We start from the raw sequence: 6162 nt of genomic DNA, 5'->3' as shown, positions 1-6162 counted from the left end.
GACACCTTTGGATTTTATTTCTTTTTTTGTCTCAGTATTCAACAGCATCTAATAATTGTTCCCAGCTGCATATACAAACAGGTACTGACCTAAAATTGTTTCAAGAAGGCCCTCAAACCTTTACTTCTTTGTTTCACATTGTGTGTGTGACCTTCAACCATGAATCTGTTTTATTTTGTCACCTTTTTCATATGCTGGTAGTATTCTATATTGTAAGCACCTTTCATTTTGTAACCACTCACCCCAAACTCCAAAAATCCACCTCGCTGAGAAGTCCTCTGTAGTGCCTTCCATGGGGGTGTGCAAGTGTGAATGAGAGCAGAATTCACCCAGATTGCTTTTAAAGAAGAGTCTCTGGTTGCCAGTCTCTGCACAAGGCAGATAATGCCATTACAGCTGAATATTTGGGGATTTTCCCATGAGAATCAGCTGCCTAAAGGAAGAATTATTGGATCCATACTCTTCAGGCTAGGTCAGTGCTCAGTCAGCATCTGCTTTCTGTCTCCTTGTTGTGAGAGATGCATGAATGATAACAGTTCAGTTTTTAAAGCTCCTGTAACCTGATCCCTCATGATCCTATCCACAGTGAACAAATTCATTGCATCCATTTAGAGCACTTTTCCATCTGGTAACAACAGATCATTGAGAAGGGAGCTGCATTAAGGATGATTGTACTTTAATTTTAGGTGCACGCCTTAAAAAATACATTTTTTTCTTAATGTTACAGCACTTCTGTGAGTGAAGTCTCCAGCTGGAGACACCACGGTGTCATTCAGCTCAGGCAAGTTACAGCTTTATCGACTTCCCTTCAGCCAGGTCATTTCACACCAGCTGAGTCTCTTTCCTCTCCTCTTTTTTAATTGGATAGCAGCTCATTCAGATGTCTTCAAATACTGCCAGCTTTTTTGCATGTGGAAGTGAGAATTACACCATCATTCAAAAAAAAAAAAATCGTTCTGCTAGATGCTGAAATATCAAAAAAGCCCTGAAAGCTGGGAAGTTGTTCTTTATCCCTGGTAAAACAGTACCTATTCTTTGGTCATGCCTGGCTGCCAATGAGTGCAATAACGCTGAGCAATTAGGCCTTTCATTTGCGTTAGGCTAATTAATTGTTTGCACAGTGCCCTGAATATGGAATCATTTTCCTTTTGGAAAGAATAAAAGGATTAGAATGGCTTTATCCCAAGTTGCTCTGAACGTCTTTTATTTATTTAATAGGAGAAAAATCCTCTGTTGCCCCAAACGCAAAGCACACACTCGAGCGTTACGGCTGCTCGGGGACGTCTCCATCAGTGGGGATGTGAGCACATCCACAGATGTCCGTCCGTCTGCAGCCACGCTCCAGATGGGATCTGGGGGTCCTGCTGCATGGCAATGAGCGTGCAGAGGCTGCAGGGTTTGGATGCCGGCGCTGTCAGGGGCTGCAGAGGGATGAGCATCCCTCGGATTTCAGCTGCCTGCAGCAGCACAGTCACTGTGAGCTGTGGTGGCACTGGGAGGGCAGAGCTGTGACTGGACACTCAAGAGGTTTGTGCTGAGGGAGTCCAAGGCAAATGGAGCCTGGGCTAGGATTTCATGGAGAAGGGACCCAGTGGACACAATAATGCAGAGGCTATTGTCATCTCTTCTTTATGTTTGTCCTATTCAGTGCCTCTTTGTGCTACCATATTATTAAGTATATATTTCATGTTAAATGGTTCTACAAATGTGAAAAAAGCCATCTCAGTGGAAAGTGAAGGAAGATACTCAGCTCTAAGTGCAAGGCAGAGGCTGCCATCCCACAAACTTCCACTGAAGGGGCTGGAGGTAACTGGCTGGAGTTCCTCCTGACTTCCTATTAGGAGAGCTCCCTGCCCTCCTATCAGACCTGTTATGGGCCATCTGCAAGAGCTGAAAGTGAAAATTCTGTCCCGTCCTTTCTCTTCATCTAAAGATCAGGACACTGAGAACAGCCCTGGGTCTGAAGGGAGCATGAGAGGCCACCTAGGACGTGTTCTCAGCCACAGATGTCCATCCTGGCTTAAAAACAGCTGCTGGCAGAGACATTGCATCTCCCAGGCAATCTGTTCTCCAGCTAAGCCCTCCAGACTACTGGAAAGATTTCCCTCATATCTGCCACAAAGCATCTCTTAATGCATCACCCATCTCATCCTTTCCATGCCTACTGCTGCTACATCTGCAACCCAAATCAGGGCCACCCCAAAAATGCAGGACAGGAACTGGAGGGCAACACAAAGCATGCTTGGCTCCATGTGCCTGCATTGCCTGGAGAGATCCTTCTGTGTTCAGCCTAAGCTGGCAGGATTTAACTGGAAGTCAAACTCCTTTTGTTTATTTAATGCCTGGATGTCTGAGTGATGCTTCTTGGGCTTTGGACCTCTTGCTGTCTGTGCTGGGTCATGGAAATGTCCCTGACACCAGAGCTGTTCATATCAAAGGAGTAGCTCTGTTATTCTGGGTGCAGCAGTACCATGATAGCTTTGTATTTTTATGTGGTAGGGGAATGGAAAGCAGTCACTGCAAAACACATGAGCCTGTCCCACCATTATCTCAAGAGATTTTCTGCATTTCACTCACTTTCTCTCCTTGGTGTCTTCACTTTAATGCACAAAAATATTCAGAAATATCTTGCCTAGTCAATGGGAGAATCCCAGGCTTTTTTTTTTTTTTTCTTTCTTTCTTTTCTGAGTTTTTCTCAAGCTTAACTCTCCTAAATAATGACTAGGGAGGGAGACAGTGGACCAGAACAGACATGAAGGAGTTTGGACAACTGTCCTAAATTAGAGGACAGGTTTGCTTTGGAAATCCTATATGCATCACACTCTGTTACAGAAAGTTGGCCTTAACAGCAAATCTCTTGCAGCAGGGTGTCACTTCACTTCCACAGATTACTTGAAATGCTTTATTAATTCGATGACCTTGTGGGCTCTCAGAAAAAGCCATTTCTCACTGTTTTGGGGAAAGAGAACAACTCTGAGCTAAAGGGACTGTTTTGTTGCTCAGATTTATTGCTTGGCTGACTTAATTCACCATTCAAACACGATGATTTTTAGCTGCTGGGCAGTGGGCCTTGCAATGTTGAAACTAATTAACTGCTAGAACTCTTCTGAGCAAGGCTGTTTTCTTACTGGGTTTTGGGGCTTTTTTTTTAATCCACAGAAATAAAGCAAACATGATCCTTGGAACACAGGGTTGCATGGATGTAATATCAGCACAGACACAGCCCCATGCTGGTGACTCTGTGTCACAAAGGAAGAAAGGCTGCCAGCTGTCCCTGCTGCCAGCGGTCCCCACTGCCAGCACACAAAGGTAAGAGGAAAAAAGATATAACATCTGAAGACAGAAGACAGGAGGGGTGCCATAGTTGTGACAAAGGGAGAACTCAAAGAATAGCAAGAGATTTCCACTCTACAGCTCTGGATCCACAGCCTGGATCAAAGACCTGAGCTGTGGATCTGGCTGGCAGGCCAAGGTCAATGGCTCTGCAGCTGGGAGCCCTCACACCTCTCTCCCCTTCCTTCATCTCCACCACTGGTGTTGCAGACTGTATTTCTGAAAGAACCTTGAACCTCGTAGCTCAGATAGATCTAAAGAGCTGCAGTTCCTGCCAGCAGGGCCTCATCAAAGCCTTGAGAGAGAGGACAAGGAAGGGAAGAATGCACCTGGCTGCAGGAAGTTTCCTGTTGTTATCCCATCAGGGACTTCTGTTCATCAAAATATTTTCTGGGAAAAGTTTATAACCCCTGCAATATTTCCTAGTGATGTCTAAAGATGGCATAAAAAGGTCTTGAAGCTCAAGCAGAGACAAATTCAGTGTTCCTTTCTCCTGTGATTTTGCAAAGCACTTCTGCCCTGCTCCTTGCTCTGAGTCCACAGTGTAAGTGAAATGTAAGTGGCTACAGCTCACTGAAAGCAGGGAATCCCTCACTGGCTCCAGGGAGCTCCCCATCTGTCTGTTCCTGACAGTTTGATTACCTTTATCATCATTTTTAAATGCAGAGCTGCAAATACCATTAGCGGTCGTAGAGAATGGCAACTCTCTTGACATGCCTCAACCACAGTGACCTTCCTCCATGGCAGCAGGGAGCTCAGGCCAGCCCCTCTTCCTCCTATGAGTTTGGGCTGGGAGTGTCAGCCCCAGCTGCCAATTCACCTCTATCTCATTGTCTTCTTCCCTGCATTTCGATTCCAATGTTCCCAGGATTTCCAGCCTTCTTCTGAAGCCCCACAGCCTTGTTGCTCATTCCTCGAGCACAGAAGTTTAGAGCAGCACCCCTGGGTGTGTGATCAAGGAAATCTTTCTTATGTCACTTGACTTGCTCTGAACAAAGGGGGAAGTGCAGAGGATCAGCAGCATGTGGGAGAGGAGACCTCTGCTTCCCGTGGGTGTTGGTGGAGCTCCCCTGGCCAGGAGCTCCAAAAGGACCATGAGGTTTTCTGCCTGCTCATTCTCTAGGTGAAGCCAGAGGACAGTTAGTGGAGGTTTGTCACAGGGAGGTTTTTGAATAAGAGAAAACAGAATTTGGTGGCTGTGAGAGTCTAAAAACCACCTGGGGGTGTTGTTCTCATGAGCTGCCCCATCTCTTAGCCCTCAGCCAGAGCATGTTCCAGCATCCCCTGGCTTGGATGTCCTTAGGTGTGAGGTGAGGTGAGGTTCCATAGTGACACAGGGTCCCCAGGCAGGTGCAAAGGAGAGCTGCTTTATTCCAAAAACCAGGCCTTTTAAAGCAATTAGGTGTGATCAGCTACATAGTTTTAAATCATAACAAACATAATTCAACCAACCACCACACACCACAATGTGAACACACCATGGTTACCTGACTTGTTTTTCCAGCTCTTAATTCAGCTGAGTCACTTTCCCACAGCCCTTTACTGCTTAGCCAAAGTAGCAGCCTGAGCCATGGTTTTACAAGGTTTGTAAGGTTTCTTTGTAAGGTTTTACCTACATGCAACACTCAGAGGCAGAACAGGACACAGGGTGTGAGGGGGCAGTGCTGAGGGCTGAGCATGACCCCTCAGGCATGAGGACAACCAATTCTCCTCAGTCCCTGACATTTCCCAGGGCACCAGTGAAACCACTCCCGGAAAGGAGCACACGTTTCCACATGTTTATCTTTTGCCAGCCATCCCTGCTGTTCTCTCCTTGTGCTGTGAGCATCTGTGCTTTTCTTCCCCTCAAACTGTCCTTGGAGTGACGCAGCAAAGCGCCAGGTGTACCTTTGCTGCCACTCTCAGCAGCCAAGGCTTTCTTCCGTTCAGCTGAAACGGAGCCTGGGTCAAGGTTTTTATGTGCCAAGCAGAATCCAAACACGAGAACACGCAGGTGAGCTCAGAGCCAGGATCTGGGCTGACAGTGGCAGGAGGGGCAGCACCGTGCCGGGAACCAGGGAAACGGGGATAACAAAGGGGATGGGATGGGATGGGATGGGATGGGATGGGATGGGATGGGATGGGATGCGATGCGATGCGATGCGATGCGATGCGATGCGATGCGATGCGATGCGATGCGATGCGATGCGATGCGATGCGGTGGGATGCGGTGGGATGCGGTGGGATCCCTCTCCGTGCCGTTCTTGGTTGATGGCGACACACCGCAGCCAGGCAGCATCCCCAGGGCAGGGCCGGGCAGCAGCTGCTCGCCTGGAGCCCCGCGAAGCCCCGCTAGAGGCAGCTCTTGGTTTGCTGTGAGCGCGGAGCAGCAGCCGAGCGCTGTGCCCGGAGCCAGGGGCTGCTCCTGCCCGCCCTTCTCCGCCGGGGAGCTGCAGCCCCTGGGCACAGCCCAGGCGGGACCCCACGGCACCCTCGGCAGCCGCTGTTCCCCACATACAGTGTGTTGAAGCACCCTCGGCAGCCGCTGTTCCCCACACACAGGTTAAAGCACCCTCGGCAGCCGCTGTTCCCCACACACAGTGTGTTGAAGCACCCTCGGCAGCCGCTGTTCCCCACACACAGTGTGTCAAAGCACCCTCGGCAGCCGCTGTTCCCCACACACAGTGTGTTAAAGCACCCTCGGCAGCCGCTGTTCCCCACACACAGGTTACAGCACCCTCAGCAGCCGCTGTTCCCCACACACACTGTGTTAAAGCACCCTCAGCAGCCGCTGTTCCCCACACACAGTGTGTTAAAGCACCCTCAGCAGCCGCTGTTCCCCACACACGG

Source organism: Passer domesticus, chromosome 13 (genome assembly GCF_036417665.1).
Source record: "Passer domesticus isolate bPasDom1 chromosome 13, bPasDom1.hap1, whole genome shotgun sequence".
Taxonomy (NCBI): Eukaryota; Metazoa; Chordata; class Aves; order Passeriformes; family Passeridae; genus Passer; species Passer domesticus.
The sequence above is the reverse complement of the archived record's forward strand: the minus strand, read 5'-3'. Positions refer to the sequence as shown.